The sequence below is a fragment of the Drosophila pseudoobscura genome, chromosome 3, assembly GCF_009870125.1.
Source record: "Drosophila pseudoobscura strain MV-25-SWS-2005 chromosome 3, UCI_Dpse_MV25, whole genome shotgun sequence".
Classification (NCBI taxonomy): domain Eukaryota; kingdom Metazoa; phylum Arthropoda; class Insecta; order Diptera; family Drosophilidae; genus Drosophila; species Drosophila pseudoobscura.
Window position 1 is genome coordinate 19,367,081 of NC_046680.1, and position 23,133 is coordinate 19,390,213.

General features: G+C 44.9%; 1 protein-coding gene across 6 annotated transcripts in view; it reads right to left on the reverse strand.

Annotated features, from left to right (window-relative positions):
- Positions 1 to 23,133, reverse strand: part of Sdc (Syndecan) — a 93,522-nt gene that overhangs the window by 68,959 nt on the left and 1,430 nt on the right. The window lies entirely within an intron of this gene.

A 23,133-nucleotide genomic window follows, 5' to 3' on the forward strand; every position in this document is an offset into this window, starting at 1 on the left:
AAGAGAGGAAGGAAGAGAAGAAAATCTAATGCAAAAAACTGTCATTTGGAGTTGGCGTCTTTCGTATTTATTTTCATGTCAGTTGCACGTGCCGGGCCGCTTCTCCTACTCCTCCGCCCAGCACAACCACCCACCCACCCCCTCAACCACTTTCCCACTTTCCCACTTTCTTTTTTCTGCTGGAAAAAGCATCATGATGATGAGCGACAGCATGAGAGACAGTGGAACAAACGCTTTGAGACAGGTGCTGCCTCTGCCTCCCGGGGGGTGGGGGTTGGAGGAGGGAGCAAATCACCAGAGAGAGGTTAGGCTTAGTGACTGTCCTCCACCGCCACCTCCACCTACATCCCCCACAACCCTCACCTTTGTCGTGTCATAAACGTTTGTCATCTCCGACTGACTCGTTAGCCAGATGATGCTGTCCTTTTCTTCTTTGCCCTACAGTTCCTGCCACTCATGGTGTTATTTTACACAAGACAAGATTTAGGCACTTCCAGACAGAGAGAGAGAGAGAGAGAGAATGCTGCCTCACCTTTCTATAAATAGACCTTGCGGTGGATCCTCTTTCTAGCTGCACTGCTTTTTCCACAGCTTCATCAGCTCTTCTTGTGCTCGTCTACTGCTTGATCTAAGCCTCCCAGTTCTTGTGCTTCGTCTACTGCTTGATCTATGCTTCCCAGTTCTTGTGCTTCGTCTACTGCTTGATCTATGCTTCCCATTTATCACTGCTTATATTTCAAAATTTTCCCCACACTGCTTTAGGTCGCGTTATGCCTGCTGCTTGTTGTTGAAGGACTGCTTGCTGCTTCGAGCTGCTTCGTACTGCTTCTTCAGTGGCATTTCTGCTTCAACAGATTTCCCAGGTTCTCCGGGTAGATTGGGATCCTAGCGGCCTGGAATAGGCCCCTCTGCACGGTGATCCCGCGGGGCGAAGTGTGTGTGTGTGTGGGGGTGGTTTTAGTTTCCTTGACTAGAGCCAGGAATCGTGCATGACAATGGCACGGGCCATTAGTATCTCCCCCCAAAAGCGGATCCATAGTCCAAAAAATGTTCTGTTCATCAAAATCGGTACAAGACACACACAGAGAGAGAGAGAGAGAGAGAGAGAGAGAGAGAGAGAGAGAGAGAGAGAGATGGAGAGAACTACAGCGATGAACAAGGACATGCCACTGGAGACATTTTGGCAAACTGTTTTCGCTTGATTGAATTGAATTCGAAACGAGGTCTGGCCTAAACTCTAACAACAGCAACAAGAACAACGTTAACAGCAGTTATGGCCAATGCCAAAGAGTGGCAAAGAGTGGAAGAATGATAAACGGGGAGGATAGGAAGTGGAGGAAGTGGAGGACAGAGAAAATGAAACGCCCCAACTGTCGCAAAATCAATAAAACTTTTGGTCCTCGAAAGCGACATACGACAGCCACAGGAAGGGAGACAGAGAGAGAGGAAGAGGCAGAGTTGGGGCAGAGGCAAGACCTCTGTAATTCCGATACAAGTCTCAGCGGGCACATTAGCAACATGTGTTGCCCTCCAGGCTGGAGTTTCGGAGGCGGACAAAGAGCAAGCAGTCCAAAAAGAGGCGGATAGGGGAGGCAGGGAGATGAGGGTGGGGCATGCGGAAGAAAGATGAGTAGTAACGCCAGAGGAAGGAGCCTGGGCAGGGAAATTTGTATCGGCGAATGTTTGTGGCCAACATAAAATAAATGGCCCAAAGGGCAGATGCAGGCAGAGGCAGTCAGAGCGGCCAGATGATAGACAGGAGACGACTCTGGCTGTGATTTATGTGGGAGGAAATTCTATAGCGTGGGAGTAACCCAACTAATTGGTTGTTGCCATGCCCTCAAGGACGGTGCAAGGAGGAGAGCAGGGACGGGCGGTAGGTGGCAAGCCCCGAAAGTTTGCTTGCAACCGCGAAAGTGCGAAAGAGAACAACTTTTCAGAATTCAAATGGAAAACCGAAATTGGGATTAGAGATTCGCAATTTGAGCACAGAACAGGAAGAAGCGCGGTATTGCTGTCTAAATATTTAATGAGAAAATAGAAATCAAGAACTAAAGTTGCCTCCAGCAGTGATATCCTTGCAACGACAAGGCGCACAAGTGGCGCGGCAGCAGCGCAAGACAGGCACATGTGCAGCAAGGCCAAACAAAGGGATTCAATAACCCAAGTAAAAGACAGAACAGAGAGATGCAGAGATGCAGAGATGCATTGTAGTCGGGTTTCAAATACTCGTACGAAGATTTCAATATTATTTCAAAGTAGGTCCATTAAAAAATCGTCTTATTTGATATGCTTTTATTTTCAATTTGTGGTAAATATATATTTAAATAAAATATTTTTATTAATTTTAATAACGGTTTCACACGCTATTTTCTCCGAGTGTAATAACTCCCATTCCATTTCATTCCACTCCTTTTTCCTTGCTCATCTTCAAACAGTAAAACGGTATACCAAAGACGAGCGTGCAGCGAAAGCAAGCAGTGGAAAGCAGAGCGCGGCATTCAAGCAGAAATTTATAGCTGTAAAACGACGACGCGTACTCCTTCGAGTCTCGAGGCCCACGCACAAAGGGTATCGCTCGTTGTGGCAGTGTGGGTGTTCGTGCGGCACAAAGCACAAAGCGGAAGCAATAAAAAAACAAGAGAGACAAAGAGAGAAAAAAGAAAGAGCTCAAGTGACTGCCCTCCCCCTCTTTGCTCCTCTGCTGTGCGGCACCTGCCACATCAGCGAAAAAGTCAAATGAAAATTAATCTAATTTTTCGTAATAATAATAATACAGCACACAAAACCACAAAAAAGTTTCGCATTACCAAAAAAAAAAAATAAAAGTATATTTATTTATTCCAGGGGCCCCTCACACACACACACACACACACACAAAATTAAATTTTATTTGCAGAGATCCCACAGTACATCCGGCGGCGTGGCCCCCCTTTCTCACCTTTTTATCTGTCCCTCTGCGGTGCTCCATCCATCAAGCCGCGCTAGGGCCCCCCCTCCTCCCCCCCTCCGTCTAGATTTGCATTCTTCATTACGATACAGTGGTTGTGGTGTCTCTTTTTGGGATATAGTATCTACATATATCTAAGAATATTGCAAAATTCTGTAATTTTCAATCACCGAATCTTTGGTATCCAAAAATTGAATAATTTTGTCGTTGTGGAATGGAAATACCATCTGTTGGGCCCACTGTCGTTCGTCCGGTACAGTCCGTCCGGTCATGTAGAGTGCTTTTGTATTTGGTTTTCTCGTATGGAGGATGCCACCTGAAATTGAAAACTTTTGACGAGGAAAATGCAACGAAAACATGCGCGAAAAGTGGCAGAAAAACATTTTTCATCTATCGTTGTTGAATGTTGAACATTTTTGTAATTTTTTTTTTGGTTTTTGTATAACCACAACAAAAGTGTTTACCCTTGACTGTAGGATGGCGAATGGCGAATCCCCCATGGAACTGGCATAAATATTAACAATGGCGGCGTGGGATTTTCGCGACTCCGCAACAACGAAGCATAGATTTAACAGCGAGGGGCACGCAGAGTGGAGGCTTACCTGCAAAAGAGTGAGAGAGAGAGAGAGAGAGAGAGAGAGAGAAGAAAAATTAACATTCGGATATACCATTGATGCACTATTCTATATTAAAGTAAACATTACAGGGTATGAGATTGGCTGGGTGAAGCCTTCGGCACCTCTTGAGACAACGGGCTAAACAGCGGATGGGGCGAGCGAGCGAGGGGCCGGACGAGCGGGCCGCGCGACTGCGGAGAGTACGGGAGAGGGCACGGGAAAGGCGTGCGAGAGAAACCGACCAGGAGCACAGGGACCGGGTCTTCAGGGAGGCAGTCCAAAGGTGGACAAGGCTGTTGTACGAGACGCCGGAGCAGCGGCACACGCGGCTGGCCAAAAAGAGAGAGGCGAATCGCAGGCGCCAGAGAAGCGAAACGAGAACTCCAGCAGGCCCAGAAGCCCCGACTAGCCAGTCAGCTGCCACCGCCATTGAGGAAGCTTGGAGTGGCGGGCACTACTGGGTCCATTCCGCAACCCTGGACAGTGCCGGCGGGGTGGAAGGGGAAGAGCAGAGCCCCAACAACGAGGCGCAACGACAGGCCCAAAGCTTCGGGCAAGGACAGAGTTAAGGCCCAGTCCCAGTCCCAGTCCCAGTCCCAGTCCTGGCTGAAGATCAACAGATCTCTGAGACGGATGAGAGCGAGCCTCTCGACCAGGCACCGCACAGCAAGGAGGACAAGTATGTACCATCCATTCCATTATAAACAAAATGATTAGATATATTATACCCGTAATCGTATGGAAGGGGTATTGAGGGTGTTTACTCGTAATTTATTCATTTCAAAGGCAAACACTACTCCCCCCAGCTCTGGACTCTGGACGACACTAATCAGCACACAATTTGAACAAGTTTTTCAAGAGACAAAGACACGGCATTGTTGCCAGAAAGTACTGGCAAGCTCTCAAGTGCTGAAAGGAGGCAAAGGGCAAAGGGCAAAGGGCTCTACAGAATTTGCTCACTTTTCGAGAGAAGCCTCCTCCAAATCCGAATCCAAATCCGCATCCAAATCAAATATTCAGTAGATTTTCAATTGATTTATAAAATCCGTTGCCTTCGGGCCTGCATTTTGGTGGCTGATGGTGAAATTTATTTGCAATATTTATGATGCATTTGGCATTTTAATTAAATACTGTGGAGCATTCGCCCAGCCCCCCCCCCCCCTCCACCACCCCCCACCCCCGGCACATGTTGCAGAATCATACAATAAAAAGCGTTATTTATTGCATAATTAATGTCATTGTTTGTTCGTCCCTGCCGCCTTTTTCTGCTTTGTTTTGCACCCCATTCTTGATATTGTTTTTTGGAAAATATATATATATATATAATTCTTTTGTTTGCTGTACACAAAGCATTCAAAATTAATGAGATCTTTGGTTGGGCATTCGAATGGTGCCAAATCCATATGTATGCTTTTTCAGACACAGAAGAGGGGGAGAGAGGGAGAGAGAGAGAGAGTGAGAGAGAGAGAGAGGGTACATGGAGGAGCACTTCATTAGGAAAGGAATGCGTATGCCCCTCAAAATGAACTCCTCGAAGGGCTCCAAGAGGGCAAGCCCAACATTCTTGTCTTCCGCCTGAATCTGGCATCAACTGGAAATTTCCCCACATTGAGGCAGGGGACGGGGGAGGATCGCCGACAGAGATATGGATGATGAATGTTCCTTTTGTTTCTTTTTTTTTTGAGAGCTGATAAGAGTTCTATCATCTCTTGGCCTTCAACTCTCGAGCGATCTCCCAAGAACCTTGGAGCTAGCCTAGCCTAATCAATACAACACCGTCTCGGGATCGGGAAAAAAGGCAGCGCTTTGCCTTAAACACAAGTTGGCAGCCCTCTTTTTGTTAGGAAGCATCTAAGGCTAAAGCATCATCTTGAGGAATATATTCCTCTTTTAGTTTCTTCCTTTAAGCCTCCCAAATACAGAGCATCTCTCGCCTCTGAATCCTGGAATGTCCGTGACAAAATTAATTAATTTCTAAGGCTGATTCCAATCTTGTTTTGGTTATTTAATGAAGAGGAATAATTATGCTGGCTTCTCAATATTATTATTATATAGAATTTGGGTTATAATCTCCTCAGAGTCGCAGACTCTGGTTTGCCAAGTGAATTGTGGGGATTTTAAAGCCCATCAAGACACAAGCTGGGCAACCCAACCCCCCCTCGTTAATAGGTTATCAATTAGCAATAAATTGATACGAGCTGAGGGCCCGACCCACGCATAACCTCCGACGCTCATGCAAGACAATGCCTGGTCATTGTGTGTGTGTATCCTGGGTTCCTCTCCGGGTGCCCCGTGCCCAGAGCGCCAACCCTTTCAAACTAATTGCTGGACAAAACAAACCATTCACAAAACGCTCGAGTGACAGCAGAAGCGCCAACATTGGAGAGGAGAGGCATGGATATGGGAATACTTGGAGGCGAAGACGGCCGGAGACGCTTTCCTTTGGCCTCCCCTCCTCCGGGTCCCGTGTGTGAGTGTGTGTGTGTGTGTGTGTGTGTGTGTTATCTAAGCTTATTTCCTCATTAACTCTTGGGGTTCCAGCCTCTCCTTCTCCTTCTCTGTCTCTGTCTCGCTGCCTCCCTGGCCCATGCGATGCTCTTGCTCTTCCGCTGGCCCCTGCTTGCATTCGCCCTCACTGAATGCCACTGCTTGACTAACTGCACTTTTCTCTTCTTTTCATATTTCCTGGGCTAGGCAGAGCAAAGCTTTTTCAGGGCCACTAAGAGCCGCAGCGCATCGCAAGAGGGGGTGGGGCGATGGGACATCCCAGAGCATCGCAATTTAAACCAAAGAGCACTGCTTACAAGCAGCTTAAAGTCTAGCTCCAATCATTCTGCTTTGCTCTTTCACTGCCTCACCACTCCCCGCTCCGTTCCATTCCATTCCGTTCCTTCTTACTTACGAGGGGGGAGGGGGAGGGGGAGGGGAATAAGAGTAGGTCCAATTAGCATACGCCATAAGTCAGTCGGGGATTGCAGCTATACCCAGAGGGAGAGAGGTAAAAAAAAGTTGATAGAGAGAGACAGAAAAAGCCACATTGTAAATTTCTTTGACGTCTGCAGAGTTTTTTCTGCCATCTATAGGTACTCTTTCCACTGCTTATCCACTGCTTGGCGTGTGTGGGTGGTACTCAAACACAATTAAAAGTGTTTACACACCACGAAAAACAAAGCGAAACGACTCAAAGCATACCCCCCAAAACAAATGGGGGGAAGAACATAGGCAAATGCCATTTAAAGGGTAATCTTTTGGCCATCCCCGTCTGGCTTCGAGCACCGGGGTACAATGAACGGATGGACCGATGGTCGGACAGCGAATAAATCGCCAGTAAACAGAGCAGCTGGTGTAAATTATCGGCGATTAATTGGGCGTGCAATTGAAATGTGTGCCTGCGTGTGTAAAAAGAGCATGGAAATGTCAGACTATAAAACAAATAACAAAAAACCAAATGAGCGAATGAATACAATATTTAATCAAACAAAAAAAATCACAGGGCTCCACCTCCCTCCCTCTTTCCCTCCCCCATGTTCGTTCGGCAAATATCAAAATCAAATACTGAAAAACAAGCAAATATTTATGTAGGCTTTTCTCTATATTTTTTGCGCGGCATCAGCATTATTTGTGCGGTGGCTGCAACCAAATGTGGCATGAAATGCGTCTCCCAAATGGAATTAACAACATCAATGTCAGCGAGGGACAGAGAGGGAGAGAGTGAGAGAGAGAGAGAGAGAGAGCACATCTCTCCGGGTATTTGCATTGATTTTGTACCCAATGTGTTTTGCTTTGATTTTGTACCATCAATGGGTTAAGGTTTGAAGGTTAATTATGCAAAAACATTGGTAAACATTCAACAGACCCAAAAACAGGCCTTTAAATGGGAAAATATGGATAGCAGCTGACCAGGCTTTCGGGCAGAAGGATCGAAAGAGATCTCTTGCTTGGCAGATGGCAATTATCACAAATTTATCGAAGCCTATCGACAGACTTATCGATTGGCTTTCGAGAATGTTTCCAAGAGTAACGGCACCGCACAAAGGGTGCCGCAAAGGGTTATCGGGGATGTATCGAATGTAGATCGATAGGTTATCGAAAGATCTCTCTTGAAGATCAAAGAAACTCCCAGCTACACACCATCCTCCACATCATTAGTGACCCACCTTATAGATCAGAAAATATTCCGCCATTTTGCAGCATTTTTTTTGTTCAATCCAAACAAAACTGAAAACTAGAGCAAACATCTTCAAAGAACCCCCCGAGAGAGGGAGAAATCGAATTGAATTCAAAGTGGTTGCCCACTTGGTTTACAAAAGGGGGTGGGGGAGGGGGAGGGGGGGGGAGGGGGTTCATCAGGGAAATTCCAAAACTAATCAAAATCGAATTCAAATGTAGGTCAATTCTGCAATTTGTATTTTGTTTTATTATGCCGCAATATGGAATTCGATTGAATGGGATTTAACACCTGCCACAGAGGCAGCCGCCGCCCCCGCCCCCTCCATCCATTGACTCCCTGGGAAAATACAGCGGCAAAGCATTGGATTTTCCGTTGGCACCTGACACGCCTGTTTATTTGCGGGGGTTTTCCGCCATTTTCCGCCTGTGCAAGGAATCGTAATTGAATCATTGGTGGGGGCAAAAAAGGAAAAGGAAAAGGAAAAAGCGAAACAAGCGCTCAGTGGTATTGAGAGGCAGGTGCTTGACAATCGATTGCCGGCGGTGGAAAAACCCTCGACATGCCAGGCATCGCACCTCCCCCCTCAAGCCCACAGAAGCAGTAATTAGATACATAGATACATTATTTATTTATACCATATTTATCCAACAAGTTGGTGGCAGTTTCTTAGTTCAACAAAATGCAAACATCAACAAAATCAATTTGTATCATCAATATTCATGATTGTGGACACCCTCCTCCTCCTCATGCTCCTCCTCCTCCTCCTCGTCCTCCTCCTCGTCCTCCTCCTCGTCCTCCTCCTCGTCCTCCTCCTCGTCCTCCTCCTCGTCCACCTCCAACCACTAAATGAACGAATGTCCATGAATATGAAATAAATTTTGGAACAAGTGTGCACCCAGAAACAGCAGAAAGAGCCACAAGAGAAGAGAAGGGAAAGCGTGTCTTTGGCTGCCGAAATGCGGATACCCTGTAGGACAGACCGTTTCACAGGATAATAGACTAAATGAATCTGATGGATAGATAGATAGATTTTTCATAGATTCTAGATACCCTGTAGGACAGATAGATTCACAGGATATTAGACCAAATGAATCTGATAGATAGATAGATACTTCATGGATTCTAGATACCCTGTAGGACAGATAGATTCACAGATAGATAGATAGATAGATAGATAGATTCTTCATAGATTCTAGATACCCTGTAGGACAGATCACTTCACAGGATATTTGGCTAATAGATAGATATATAGATTCTTCATAGATTCTCGATGAAATCACGAAACCCTCTCTAAAAGGGTATCGATATAGGGAATATAAATTGTGGGATTTGTGGAAAATTCACTCTTTGCTCTCTCCCTCTCTCTTTCTCTTTCTCTCTCGCTCACGCGCGACTACCTTCTGATTTCGTTGTGCCGTCTCGCTCCCTCCTCCAGAGATTGGAGTCCACAGCGACAAGGAAGCAGTGATTGGGAATGGAATCCAACGAAGGCTGTGGAACCCGTAGATAGGGAACCCACTTGAGGCAACGCTGTATAAAAAGCAACAATCTAGATACTTTAAAGACAAAAGAAATACCTTCCTCGCCTGTCAATGTTTTGTAGAACCCAATTGGAACCCATTTGAGATACCATATCACCACACAGCAATCTCAATATTAAATACCCAAACTTTTTCCATTTCAAAGTTGAAATTTCTATTCATTTGAGTTTCAAAAACCCGCACACACACACACACACACATCCAATATGAACCCCTATTATTTCAATTAAAGTTTTTCGGTGGTGGTCCCCCCCCCCCCCCCCCCCACCACCACTCATATTTTAAGGGACATTTTCTCATGGAAAAGCAACAGCATAATAAAGCTAAAACAAAGTCCCGCCGGCTGTCGATAGTGAAATGGGTCGGAGCGTAGGGTTGCCACGGGTTGCCACGGGTTGCCACGGGTTGCCTGCCAGGGTGCCCACCAGCCAGTCCAGTCAGAAGCCAGAAACCAGAAGCCAGAAGCCTGGCCCTGTTATCGCTGCCATTTGTTTGTGTGTGCAAAAGTTCTACGAACTCTTCGTCCCACTTCCTCTGCTGTCTCTCTCTCTCTCTCTCTCTCTGTTTCCCTCTTCCATGACTTTCTATGCCAACGACGTTTGCTGTCAAAAAATCTTCAATTAAACGCAAGCACAAAAGCTGTCGCAAAGGAACAAAAAAAAACGAGAGAAACGAGAGAAAAGGAAAGGCAGAAAAAGTGCAGAAATGAGAACGTTCCGAGGGAGAGCACATGTCAGACGGTGGAGAGGGGAGGGGGGAGGGCGGAGGGGGACAGAACTAGGGATTGTGGTGCATTCAACAGCCGGAGTGTAGGGCTCCAAATGAGACCCTGTTGCAGGATCCCCCCCAGCAAGACAATGATGACAGCAGCACAACGCTGGGCCAGAACTCCTTTCCGACCAGGCCAGAACCGAACAGACGGAGCCATCAGAAACACATGCTAGCGGTGGTGGAGGGGGGAGGGGGGCGTGGGCGCTGGCAGCGGATCTTTTGTGGGTGAATCCATGGCAATCCTGTAATCCTTACGCCCCATTCAAGAGCCACGGATAGCCATGGGTACAGGGTGTACATGCAGATGTGCCTATCAAGCCCCCCCCCCCCCCTTATCCCAGCCCCCTGCTCAATTCAAAGTTTGTCCAACAAGGCGCACAGCTGATAAGCAGGGAATTAACTTCCATCTCCTTCCTTTCCTCCTCCGGCATGACTTCTGGCATGTGGGACAGCTGTTGGTCCGCCAAATAGTCCCTCCCTCTGTCCAGGTGGGCGGTGATCGGCCCGCTGCCCTCACAGGAGACTGCACCTCAAAAGGATGCCTTCCCCTACGCGTTGGCTGGTTGGATGATGGAAAGCCTTTTGAAGTTCGTCTCCACTGAAACGGCGGGGGCGGTGGGGGAGAAAGCAAAAAAACCTGCCGACTTTGAGGACAAAGTGGGAATGCGTTGGCGAAAAGGACAAAGGGGAATATGCAATACCGAAACGATAAAGGGACATGCAATACCGAAAGGACAAAAGGGGAATGTGTGCCAGCCAAAGTGGGGTGGGGAGGGGAGGGGGGAGGAGAGGACACAACTTTATCATCAGTTTATTACAACAAAATTTGTTCTGTTCAAAGCCCCCCCCCCTTGGAAATCCATCTGCTGGCGCGCCTAAAACTATGCAGCGAAATATTTGAAAATTGAAATATTGCAGGGTGGAGAGAGGGAGAGAGATAACTCGGCTAAAAGGGGGATAAAATGTCACAAAAAGCAACCTAAAACTGCAATCTATTTGTTCCAACAAACAAAAAAGAGGGCGAGGGGGGGGTGGTGGCGATGCAGCATTCAGGACATGCAACACATGTAATGGAAAAACATGAATTCAACACTGCGTTGCATAACTATAAGTACGGGAAACAAATGCCATTCCGGGGTAATTGTGAAGGACGAAGTCCTGTAAATCGAAATATATATACACCTGGGAATAGCCTTACACTCGTGCAACGCACTGTACTGTCGGAATTACAATGCAAAAATGTTTTCACCCCCAATGAATAGATTTTAATTGAAACGAAGCACCCGAAAGCACCAATCGATTTATGGTCTATCAAGCAATTGACATTGAATTCCAAAAATAGAGAACATTTCATTGCAACACTCCACACACACACACAGGCGAGAGCTTGATACGGTACTTCCTGTCTGTCTGTGTGTGTGTGTGCGTGTGTGTGGGGGGGTGTGGAGGGGCTGCCTTGCATGCCAATCGACATATAAAAAGCACAAATAGCAAAAGACGAATGTTCGTGCATATAAGGAATTAGCAAAAGAGGCCCAGGGGGCCCAGAGGGCCCAGTACGTGGCCTACAACATGGCTGGATCGTTGACCGATGGGCGGTGGGCGGTGGCCAGCGTTTGGGTTGCTTATTGCTGTTGGCAAATAAAAGTTAAGTAGGCAAGCACATGATTAAAAATGCACTCACACCCACGACACTCACTCGTGGGAGGGAGAAAGGAGAGGGCGAGAGAGGCGAGAGAGGGGAGAGAGGCAAGAGAGGGGAGAGAGGCGAGAGAGAGGCGAGCGGGGAGAGCTGAGAGAACGTCTCCCTGTGGTCATTAAACCCTTCTCAAAATGGAAACGAAAGAAAAACGAAACGAAATCGAACCCAAAACGAAACGAAACGAAATCGAGCCGGCAAAAGAAAACGAAAAAAGAATACAGAAAACAGATAGAGAGGGCAGCGAGCAGAAGGAGAACAAAGTGGTTCGGGGGGAGGTGGGGTGGTGGGGTACGGGCCCAACTGAAGCCCACGGAATGCCAAGGAAAGAGGAGACCACCCCCGCTCCACCCCCTCACACACCCAAAAAGAGAACCCCCCCGCGCTAAGCTTCGGCTTATCGAAAATGGGTATTTACTTTAGTCTAGAAAAGTGTACTGTAAATTCTCTTGAACACCAGACGGCACCCCGTCCCATAGGGGATCCCATAGGGGGGGGGGGGGCACATTCCATCAAAGGGATTTCTTGATTAGCACTCAATTCTCATGTGGCGGAGGGGAGGTTTCAAGGGTTAAGGTTTTCGAGGAGAGTCAGAGATCCCGATGGAAGAACCTCAGATCCGACTAGTCCTCCAAAGAGATTTGATTCTCTGGCAAAACCTCCTCCTCCCACCTCCCACCTCCCTCCTCCCTCCTCCTCCCCCTCCCCTGCTGAACAAAGTAAATCTCGTTTCCCAATCAGACTTTAAATTGTTATTTCAGCCACTAAATTCGTATCTGTGTATATCTGGGGCACTTGGGCCTCTCCACTGATTGATTGATTACAGGAGGAGAAGCACTCTCTCTCTCCACCTCTCTCTCTCTTTCTCTCTGGCTGTGTGTTGGTTTTGCAGCTCCATCTCGGATCTCTTGGAGGTGCATAATGTGTGTATACAAAATGTAGATTTATTACATGTTTAGCTTCATTTCTGGGGGGGGAGGAGGAGGAGGAGGAACCAGGAGGAGAGAAAATAACCTTAAATCCCATTTACTCCCACAACTAATTAAGTATTTAAATTTATGCAGGCCCTAAAAACAACAACAACAACAATAACAACAGTGAATGTTGTGTGTTCCTTTCCGTCAAAGTGCATAACAAATGGGGAATACATGTCTCCCTCTCTCTCTCTCTCTCTCGCTCTCCCTGCCTTTCTCTCGCATACACTCCCGGTGTATGTTTGCATACTTTGCGGTTCTGGGCTTCTGGTGGGACACCCCCTCCCCCCCCCCCTCGCGGTGGGTAACACACGCCAAGGGCCAAGAGCGAGGGGAAGCCGATGAAAAATTTACATAAATTACAGCAGACTTGACCAAAAAGTAAGGCACAAGCACACACACACACAGCACACACACACACAGCACACACACACACAGCACACACACACACAGCACACACACACACAGCACACACCCTATACCCTATACCCTATAGCCTATATCGAATACCCTATACCCTATAATCAAATACAGTCGACCTGCCCAACAGGATGATCTAAGATGACCTCTACCCCAGAAACCTGAACAGATATTTGAACCCAATAATATCCCCCTCCAAATTCTTCGACCTTAATAATACACATTTAACAAATTTTTTTTTTTTTAAATCATAATTTTGTTTTACTGTTGACTGTTATATAAGTTGCTCCAAAAGTAATAGCAAACAACAATATGTATTATTAAAAATAAAGCAATCAAAATTAAAAAAAAAAAAATAATAAAAACTAAATAAAAAATCAAATATAACAAAAAATATATATGTATATATATATAAAAATAAAATATAAAAAATATAATGTAAATAAAAAATAAAATAACAAATAAAAAATAAAATTTTAAAAAAACTTAAAAAAAAAATAACAAAAAATTTTTTAAATAAAAATAAAATTTTTTTGAATAAAAAACAAATCTATTTTTATTTTAAACTTTCAATATTTATTTGAAATTTCAAAGTTTGGAAATTTCATAAGTTTATAGCCATTTTGCAAGTTTTCAATACCACAGCTACTATCTAACGATTGCTTCTAGTGCTTCTAGGATATACCTAGTCTTTCGATATGGTCTTTATAGAAAGTATTGAAAAATCTTTTTCCTTCAAGTAACCAGAAATATCATAGTTTTTATCAAATCTTTTGTATAAAAACGATACCATATAGGGGCTTGATACGAATTAATCTGGTATAAGATCAATCTTTAGGCAAAATTGTACAATAAAAATGGAATAAAAAATTAAATTTCCAAAAAAAAAAGCTGTTCCAGGGTATCAATGGAAGGGTGTTAAGAAACCCCCCCATTTTTATGACAGAAAAGCTCCCTCTAGCATGTGCCACATGTGTGTTGTGGCATGCAACATGTGTGTGGATGGGTTGATTAATTTTTCGAAATTTCAAATCAAATTAAGCTCAAGTGGGCGTCTGCTAGCCTGATGATCCTAGTCCTCCTGTTCCCGGCCCTCCATGTGGCAGGTTGTTGGAACGGAAGCCAAGAAGCAAATACAGATTGTTGCAACAACAAAATGAGAGAGAGAGAGAGAGAGGGGAGAGGGGAGAGGGGGGGAGGGAAAAAAGCAGCAGTCAACAGTCATTGGCCCATGGGTAATTTGAAATGCAAACATTTTGCTCCTCGGCATTGGACAACGACTTCCTTTTTGGCCTGGTCGGTAGTCCGTTCGTTGCACAGCTGCTGTGGCTGTGGCAGCCGGGAAGCGCAGGGCAAGCCAAGTGAGTATTGTTCTTGGAGTGGCGGAAAAGCCAGAGAAAAAGAGAGAGCGAGAGAGAGAGCGGGGGGGGGGGGGGGGGGCGCAGAGATGTAATGAAAATGTATATACAATATATGTACATATATACACATGTACATAGGGACTATCAGCGACAACAAAGCGTGGAAACGTGGAAAATTGAAAAATGTGAAAAGGCAGACTCCCCCCCCCCCCCCCTCTCCACCGACCCGGCCATCCCGTGGCACTGCCGCAGAAAAGAAAATTGTGCGAGACCATGGCCAAAAGCAAACAACATTTGAAAAATATTACGAGTATTTGCATATGAAACAGCAGGGACGGCGGCGTCGTTGGGGGGTCGTTGGCAGACAGACGGGGGCATGGGGCAGAGGACACACTGTACCCGCTGGCGCTCTGCAAAGGCAGGGACCAAGCAGGACCAGGGAGGACCAGGGAGGACCAGGAAGAGTGTGCGATTCCCGCTCAGAGCTCATCGTGTGGCAAAAAGTAAATCCAAACCAAACGCCAGGGACTCCCACTCCCTGCTCCTCCCCCCTTCCCCTCCCCCCCAGCAGAAATTCAAAGAAAAACGGAAAAATGGCAAGGGAAAAAAAATCTTGCTTCCATTTGAGGCGTAAATGAAAATGTAAATTCGCTTAAAGCGCGTGCCACGAATCAGACCTTTAGATATATACAAAAAATATAATAACATTTTCTAACCAGAGAGGGAGAGAGACGGAGATTGAGAGAAGTAGAGACCAATAGAGAGATACATATAAAGAGAGGAGAACTATTGTTTGCCGTAAAAATTTGATCGATCGAAATTCAATGCTAAATACTCAATAAATACGGAACAGTGGAACAGTGGCACACTGGAACAGTGGAACAGGTGCAAAGTGGAACAGGTGCAAAGTGGAACAATGGAACAGTTTGGATTATAACCAAAAAAAAATTATAGAAAAATCTAAGATATAGGATAGGCTAGTCCCAAGATATCGACAACTTTAAGACCTTTAAGAATTTCATTTTGTGTCTTTTTTTACGTTTGTTACTTTGCGCTTTCCGATCTATCTAACAGATCTATTGAAGCCTAATTTACGTATAAAAAGGAAGCATAATTCGAAGCTGTATTCGGCACCCTTTCGATAAGAAGAGCAGATCAAAATAAAGACAGAGAAACTACCCAGAAAAGTGGAGTCCCGACCTGAAAGCTAGATAGACAGTCGAGGCTCATCGCTGACAGAGCGCTGGAATAAATGGATTGCGAGAGGAACAAAGCAAATGAAGATCAAAGCAGCGACTGCAAAAACACACAGAGCTTGGGTGTTCCGTTCCGTTCCGTTCCCTTCCAGTCTAATATTTATCGATGTTCTCTCGATGGTGGGCCGTTGGAAGTAGGGACTTTCCCAGCGTCGCTTTCAGCAAATCTTAATGGTTCTTCAGTTCCCGAAAGCATTTAAAACTCCGCATTCAGTTTTCAGAACTGTTTTCATTTCAATAATTATCACAGCATTTCCGAATTCCCCGAACCACAACCGATCTGCTCTTTCGCTCTCTCGGAGATTTCTCAGGCCTGGCTTTGAGTCACATATTTATAAATTTATGCAGATATCTCGGATCTATCGCTCGAGTCGCTGAATGTGTAATGAATCTGCCCCAAAGAGATTGCTGCTATCTCTCTCTTTCTCTCTCTCTCTCTGAGTCAGCAATCGGAAATGCGAGACCACAAAAGCGGAAAAAAAGAAACTACGTGACAGACTCTCCGATTGGAAGGGTTGGGGGCTGCAGAGGCAGAAAATGTGATTAAACTAAAAATTTAAATATGACAAATAAGCATAATTTAATGCATCATTGTTGCTGCCGCTGCCACTGCCTGGTTATCAACAATTAAAGCGTCAAAAACAAACACAAAAATCATGAATAATGCAAACACACTATATTTTTCAATCGTTTGACTAAAATATTAATGCGACGACCGCAATTCCATGACATAATGCAAAATATTTCAAAAAATATTGCACGACTGTGAATATTATACAAAAATTGTAATATATTTACGCAATAATATGGAATTTTCAATTGGAATATTCATTAAGTGCCGTGTGTTTATCCGAAGGAATTATTCCATAAATTAGGGAACTTTGTATAATTGGGATTTTTATTTGTTTTTAATTGGATGAAAAAATAACTACGATGGGAATCCATTCGATCCATATTCATCTATTAAAATTTGTATTACATAGTACAGGAGTTTCTGGGATTGTACTTTTATTTAAGTAGAATACCTCTCAGATTCTCGCATTTTAAGTGCCATATCTGTGGTCTCAACCCAAGTTGAACCCTCCGCGACCTCCCGAAACTTGAGTCGTGTCAATAAACTGTGTGAAAAAGGCCAAGAATCAAAAGGAGTCAAGGGGATACGAGCTGGAAGCAGCAGCTGTCATGCAATGAGAGTTGAAGAGTTGGAGAGAGCAGACGAGGCAGCTACAATCTGTTGCAGCAACTCCAAACTTTTGCAATCTCTCTCTCGTTTGGTTTTTTGCCAGTGGGGGGGAATGGTTTAATAAGTATTTAGTTTCCCAAAAAGGTCAACAGCATCCAAGAATCCATGCAAGGAAGGATAAAACTGCCAAGGAATGCCCTTGGAACAGCTCTATTTATCGGGATGCAAGGGAACACATAAAGCCTTAAATACTCTTCGAAAACGGATGTTTACAAGATATATACAGAATACACAGAACCTTTCTCGAAGCCCGGGGTGAATTCCCGTTTCTAGGGCTCGTCTCGTCTCGTCTCTCTGCCTCAAATCTACTTATAATAAACTTATAGAAATGACCTCATTTATTCAATGCCCTCACATTTTATTTCGTTTTTTTGTTGTTTTTGCAATGCTTTTCAGCGGTAATCAGTCCAGCGCCAGTCCATCACGGACTCCTCCCGGACGACCTTTCCCGGGGATTATCGCTCTCTCCACGACGATGAAATTTATTCTTTGTTCTTTGCACATATTCATTAATTTGTACAGCCAATTTCCTTATCAAAGACGAAAATAAGCAAATGGCAAAAAACAAAGAAAAAAAAACCACCCGATGAGTGGGCGTGCCATTAATAGGGAGGGGATTAGCCATTTTAAGGCGATTATAGTCTATGTTTCGCTCCGAAAATATACACAAAATATACCTTTAACTTATCGGAACAATTCATAAAGTTCCCAAAATAATAAACATTTTTATAACCGAAAAAAACTAAAACTAAAACTAAAATTCAACGATTCGTTGCATGGAGAAAACATGAGAGAGAAATATGTATATTCGTGAAATATTTTCCGATCAGAGTATACACTAGTAAACAAATCTGCATTTCTGTGTGGGTATATGTATACATACATATATGTATGTATGTATGTACGCCCCATTCTGTGGCAGCATCTGCGTGGGCCTTGTGGGCAATACGAACGTGTGGGCGTTCCAAAACACACAACAAGGCTGTAAAAATTGTTCCACAAACAATGCGAGCAAACCAAAAACCAAAACCAAACAACAAAAGCAGCAGCCATTAAACTCACGACTAGCCTATACTCTCACTTATGTTCTGTAGCTTTCGAGGTCTTAGTGGGAGACCATTTTCGGGATTATAAAGGAGTACTCATCGAATACCCATGCCCTCCTCTTCGGCCAAGTCAAACGACTGCATTTTGTAGGGTATAAATTCAAAATGCAACGATTCCCATTCCAATGTTTGAAAAAGAAGAAGAGAAATCTCGCACAAGGGGTGGACGGGGGGGCGGAGAGAGAGAGAGGAAAGCCAACTGGAAATGAGCAGTAAACAGTAGGAATGTGTAAAAGTTTATTGAAAAGCCATCGACAACATCAAACAAAGCAACAACAGATGGAGGGGTGGGAGGGGGGGGGACAAAAAGAGGAAGAGCAAAAGCCAGAGAATCAAACGAAAAAAACGCATAATTATGAAAGTATGCAGAGAGCGTGGGTTAACACAAAGCGTGAGCGAGAGGGAACGACGAGTCGTTGCGTGGGTGATACCCGTTAACTCTTTTTCAAACAATTTTTATTCTTCCTGGCTTACATTTTCCATGTTAATGGTATGCAAACACAAAACCAAAACCAAAAAGAGATGAAGAAAAACGCAAAGCGAAAAGTCAAAACTGGAGAAAAAACAGAAGCAACAGCAAAAACCAACAAAATAACGACAGGAAATACGCGCCATATACGAGCTAGAGAGAGACGGCGGGAAAGAAGACCGACAGAGGGACAGAGAATATTTTTCGCGCGATTTGCGTCAATGGGGAAAACAAAAAGGGAGCCAGGAACTGGAAAAGTCAGAGGCAAGTGGATATCATCTTATTCATGGTGAATTTTTTGCAATTAAAACAAGGGGAGAAGAGGGATATAATAAACACAGCGCGAGGTAAACAAATCAACTGTAAATTCGCCAAGAATAAGAGAGCACGCCGCCACATGACCCTACCACACATGCCAAAGAGAGACAGCAACAAGAACATGACGAATCGGCAACTAAATCACCATCAGAATGGTACACAAAAATGGAAGGAGGGGGGAAGGGGAGGCAAAGAGAGCGACGACACAGAAAATGAAAACAAAATTGTAAAAAGCCAACAACAAAAACACGCACACGCACATTACAGCGGAAGAAGATAGAGGAGGTGCGGAAGAGGAGACTTGTCCGTCAGCAAACCGCAAAAAATGAAACATGAGACTAACGTGTATTAATATAAGCATGAGGCATTACCGGAGAGTAAAGGGCGAGGGGAACGTCCGAACAAGAGAGGGTGGTTAGCCTCACCTTTTGTAAATACACCTTGCACGAGACCAAGTCGAAACAAACATATGAAACGGCAGAGCAGACGAGCAACAGCAGAGCGACAATGAAATGCGGCAACAACGCATGAATATTGACATTGCGTTACCCTTCTCTCCAACAGCAGCAGCAGCAGCAGCAGAGGCAGCGTCAAACGGGGGCGGACGCAGGCGGTTCAATCTGCTTGCTGTTGTTGTTTGTCTGTCTTCAGCCGCGCCGTCGCGACGACGCTGCCGGCCTATGCATACATGAGGACAGCGCTGTTTGTGTGTGCAGCACACACACACACACACACACACACAACTGCCGCCTCAGCAGAAACTGAAATTTCAAAGCAGCAGCAAAACAGATACAGAGGCATACGGGCGGCTCAAGACGAGGTCGCCGCCGTCGCCGCCGAACAGTGTTAACACTGGCGAGCATGTTGAGAGTTTTGGGCGGAGTTCGACTTTGGCTTTAACAGGTCCAACTAGAAATTATGGGGGCATAGTAGTTCAACCATCAATTACCACCTAATTCCCCACATATCCGATTAGATAGCGCACGTTTCATTTATTTTGCTGCACAGTGTACAAGTTCGAAGTTTGCTGTCTCTCCGTTTTCTGCCTCTACTTCTTCTTCGAAGTTGCTGCTGCCTACCCACATACACACACACATACACTCTCCCATTTTTATGCTTGGGCTTGCATGTTCTCCTTCGTTACGTTCCGTTCATTTACAATTTACAACGCGCTCTTTCGCTCTACTATTTGCTTGCTCTCTTCTACTGCTGTTAGTGCTCTCTGTCTGGCGCAAATGTTTTTGCTTTCGATTCATTTGTGGCAAACCTTTAATTATTGTTGTATGAGATTTGGTTTTCATACGTTTAGGACGATCAAAATTGACTAATTGCGATTATTTTTCATGTTCTATTGGAAGTACACGTGTCACAGGCAGTGATCTCTCTCCCGATCGCTGCTTGCTGTAGTTGACAATGACGCAGATTACTTTTGCGGCCGGACGGGATCTTGTCAATTGAACTTACATTGATTACAGCTAGAAAGAGAGAGCGCATCCAAATGGCAAATTATATGCCATTATCCGTACTGCAGCTGCATGTGTGTGTTCCTAAGTCTGTGTAAGCGAAACGACATCACTGATAACTTCTTGACATCGGGCTCGGGTCTGTCGCCAAGTCTCTCTCCTTCTTCCCCTCGCAGTGACTAAGTCAAAAGAACTACATAGCGAGATGGGGGGCGGGGTGTGCGGAAGAGCGTAAGCAAAGTGCATGCACACGGCACTGAAACAGCGACAGCAACAACAACTGTTGTAAAGCAAAGTGCAAAGTAAATGAAAAGAGAGACACACAAAGGCGAGAGGGACGAGCCACCGCCGACGCCACACGTGAATAATAATTGAAAAAGCAGCGAGTGCAAGTGAATAAGATAGATGGTAATTATGTGCTCTACACAATGTAAGTTAATGGGAAGGTGAGGCAGTGTCAAGAAGAGCGGAGCCTCTGAGTGGCATCCAAACGAGACACAGCAGAGTAGCTTCACCTTCATATTAATTACCATTGAACGGGTCGTCTTACCCCTGCATTAATATGCCCCTCGGCTAAACACATGTCTGAGATGAGATACCTGCCAAGGGGTGAAAGGTTGGGAGCAAGAAAACTGGAATACAGCGTAATGATATAGGGAAAGAATTCCAATTAAAATGATTATATGTCTAGGAAATATGGATTTCCCATTAGAAAAATGGCAAATAAATATTAAAGATCGCAGCAAATGGGAAAGCATTTAAATCTATTTTTTTCATTTTCTTCCACCACAAGCGTGTTTAGGTAGCGCCTTGCCGATCCGACAGGAAAATCCTTATCGCTGTCTGCCGCCAATGGAATGATATTCCAAGAAATTTAACAAAATAAACAGAAACAGCATGTGGCATGCGGCAGAAGGATGGAATAGAGAATGGTATGGACAGTATGGATAGACAGGTCAGAAGAAGAGTCGAAGGAGGAGTAGGAGTAGGAGTAGGAGTGAGTGAAGCAAAGCTAAAGCCAAAGGAGAGAGCATATAGATTTTGACACCTTTTCAGGTGTGAATGAGACGAAGGGCTGTCCTACTGTAACTGTTCTTCCATCTCGCTCTCGCTCAGCTGCTAGACATGCCAATAATGCTAATGAACGTAAAATGCGTAAATGAGAGAGCGGAAGAGCGGGGGAGCAATCACAGGCATTAAACTGCTCCCTCCTCTCTCTCTCTCTCTCTCTCGCTCTCATATAAGCACACACTGTCACTCCATCTCCTGGGCCACTCATCAATGTTCAGAGCACGTTCTCTGAATGTTTTTGGCGACGCAGGCAAACAGGAGGAGAAGTACATGCAGAGGACGATGAAGAATAGCACGAGGAGTGGTAGGAAAAGGAGCACATGTTGATGGAGAAGCAGAATAGCCATAACCACAAAAAAGCATTGCGGGAGAGGGAGAGAGAAAGAGCAAATGCCAATTTTGGCAAAAACAAGTGACAAACAGGACAAAAGATGGACGGAATGGCAAAAACAAGATTACTTTGAGCCCCCCCTCCGATTTCATCCACATCACAGAAAGGGGGTGGGGGGGTGGAAAGGCCATCGCCATATTCATTCTGGAGAGTGTAGTAGTCATGTGTGTGTGTGTGTGTGTGTGTAGAAATTTTTCGGTCCAATAAGTCACACACCAACAACAAAATGAAAAGGCAGCCAGCCAGCAAACAAACAAACAAACAAACAGAGAGGGAGAGAGAAACAGCATTCGAAATTGGCAACTGCCGGATACTTTTGTTGGCCAACTACTTGACTGGTTGACGTTGGCAACGCCGGCCATCGATACCAAAGATCATCATCATCGTGACCAGAACCAGACCAAAACCAGGCCCAAACTAGAGGCAGAACCAGCCAAAGGCTAGAGATGGTAGCAGACTTCCACAATCGCTTAAGCCATGAGAAAGTACTCATACTCCTTTTTTCTTATCTCTATTTAATCGCTAAAATACAGATTAAGCTATGACTATGACATATACAACTCTCTCTCTCTCTCTCTCTCTCTCTCACTGTAACACAAAAGTTCTGATGCTGCAATTAAAACTCCCTCCCGATGCACAGCACTCATCTGTCATCACTAAATGGGAGAACGGACTGGAGTCAAACGCCCATCAAAATGAGTTGGACTCGATGACCAATTTCAGATTTGCAGCCTTATTTGAACAGACAAGACCGACCACATCCCCAGATCCCCACATCCCCATCCCCATCCCCAGACTGAAGAGCGGCAGCCTTGTCTATGCCTCAATACCAATGAAAGGCTGTGCGTCTGTGTGTCCATGCATTTTCTACCCATATTTATGCGTTCGCAATGCAGACGTTTTTAATGTCTTCTCTTTGGAAACAACAAAAACCAAAAAAAAAGAAGAGCTGACCGAATGAACCGTCAGTTACCCTCTCAGGTCCGTATATCTGTTGGTTTTTATATGCTATGGTAATCGAATCTTAACGGTTCCTGGCTATAACGCTAATATATCTGAGAAATACTTTATTCTCGGCATTGCCAAGTCTTGAGTCAAAACCATGATACCGTCTCGAATAACAGGGTATAGTATAACAAGAGCAGACTGGAGCCAGAGCTCCACTTCATTATCTGCGTCATCGCTTGGCAGCCTCAAATTGCATCGAGTGCAATGCCTGCGAGACTTCATTGTTGCATCTATTGATTAAGTTCTTGCCGCACTTCCCTCAGTGTTGCCACTCTCTCTCTGACCAATTTTGCATAAGTTTCCT